This window comes from Octopus bimaculoides, chromosome 1 (assembly GCF_001194135.2).
Source record: "Octopus bimaculoides isolate UCB-OBI-ISO-001 chromosome 1, ASM119413v2, whole genome shotgun sequence".
Classification (NCBI taxonomy): Eukaryota; Metazoa; Mollusca; class Cephalopoda; order Octopoda; family Octopodidae; genus Octopus; species Octopus bimaculoides.
Genome location: NC_068981.1, coordinates 188850707 through 188852907, shown reverse-complemented (window position 1 = coordinate 188852907; position 2201 = coordinate 188850707). Strand labels below are relative to the sequence as shown.

At 36.6% G+C, this 2201-nt stretch overlaps 1 protein-coding gene across 15 annotated transcripts in view; it reads right to left on the bottom strand.

The window, feature by feature from the left end:
• Window positions 1-2201, bottom strand: part of LOC106875208 (dual specificity calcium/calmodulin-dependent 3',5'-cyclic nucleotide phosphodiesterase 1A) — a 1568460-nt gene that overhangs the window by 158809 nt on the left and 1407450 nt on the right. The gene's annotated exons all lie outside the window — the stretch shown is intronic.

Sequence of the window (2201 nt, the reverse complement as noted above, 5' to 3'; positions counted from 1 at the left end):
ATATATATATATATATAATGTCTAGATTTTAAATGATACACACAAAGACACCTGCACACATAGTCTTACATACATGAATATATTTACACACACACACACACACACACACACACGTGAACACACGCACACACACACACACATGCATGCATATGAATAACACGTGTCTGTGCATTTATGTATGAGAAGGAATGCTTGATACAACAATACACAAAATAGTGTAGCAATTGTAAATATAACTTGTGTATATGTCATACATACATTCACACACACACACATTTATGCATACATGTACATATACATGCACACACATGCATATATGCTAACACATACATATATATATATATTCATATGCATAAATACACATTTATACATACACCTACATATACACACATATACACATATATATATATATATAAACACACATCATCATCATCATCAATATCTGCTGCTGCTGATCATGTGTGTGTATATAGCTATCTATAGCTCTCTCTCTCTATATATATATATATACACACACACACACACACACACACACACACATATACATACATATATGCACATGCACACACACACACACTAACTGCATAATTCAGCTGTTGCAATCACATGACTGCAGAATCTGCACATATTTCATCATCATTTTACTACCAGTTCCCTCCCCGATCTCCCTGGAACCACTTTTAACATCCGTACCTCATTTTAAATAATCTTTCATATCTCTCATCCCTCTCAACACTCATCACTGGCTCTTTCCTACTTTTCCCCCCACCCACCATAACAGCCACTAAATGTCTTTGACCTCCATCTCTGTCCCTTTATATCTCCCGCACATCAGCTCCCTATTTTCTGATCTATCCTCAGCTTCATTACGCTACAGTCCCGTATCTTTCCTGTTCTACCATTTATTACCTCCCCCTTCCTGAGTTATTTCCTTTACCTTCTTCCTAATTGATCACACCTCACACTTGAATATCTTTCATTATATTCACCTCTAGCCCCACCTTTAACCACCTGTCACTCTCCTCTAACACCCCAGAAAATTATCCACCCACATATGCATATATTTGTATCATCATCATCTGGTTTGAAGATACCTTCCTCCCTCCTATTTATTCTTGGAGGTGCTGCAAAATTCCCGGTGTTATTGTTTCTTAGAAGATTGGCTCGTATTGGAAGATTGGCTGTTATTGGTGAAGATTTGTCATGAGTGTGAAATCACTGTTGACTCTGTTGACTACACAACCAATGTTTACAAAATGGAAGCAGTGTGAAACAGCTATCACATATCGTTAGGTACCCTGCTACAGAGAAAGAAATAGGGAGTACCGCAGTTTATGTTGAAATACTCAATAACACTCAGCCACTTGAAATATTTGCTTATTTAGATGAATGCACTGACAAGACTAGTCTTGTTTCTTTCACATTTCAAGATCATCAGACAATAGTTGGAATAGCTCGTTTATTTTGTCAAAATTAATGTAGTTTGGCCAGCCGGCATATTGGAAGGAATTTCAAGAGAAGAAACTCTCTGAATGAAATACAGCACAAATTTCATTCTTGTTTTGCATTCCTACAAGCATTAGAGATACTGCAACAAGGAAAGTTATTCTAAAAGGATCAAAGACAAATAACCCACATCTATAGATTATATAGAAACAGGAATTTGATTTTAAAAAATATAAAAAGCTCTAATACACAATACAGAATTATATATTGAAGCAATATAAAGAAGGAATATATTCTTCAAGACAGAGGGGTCGTGACAGAGTGGTATTACTGTGAATTCTCCTGTGTATATATTGGTTAAATTCACTTGTAGTTAAGTATGGCTGATCCATGTAGGATCCAGGTGGTACAAATTACAGAAATTGAATAACGAAACAAGTACTTTTCTGACCTAGATAGAGCTATCTAATGTGGTGGGCATGCTGAAGGCATTGTCCTATACACTCTCTTTTACTTGTTTCAGTCATTTGACTGTGGCCATGCTGGAGCACTGCCTTCAGTCGAGCAAATCGACCCCAGGACTTATTCTTTGTAAGCCTAGTACTTATTCTATCAGTCTCTTTTGCCATACTAAGTTACGGGAACCTAAACACGCCAACATCGGTTGTCAAGCGATGTTGGGAGGACAAACACAGACACACACACATAAACACACACTCATACATGTGTGTATATATATATATATATATATATGC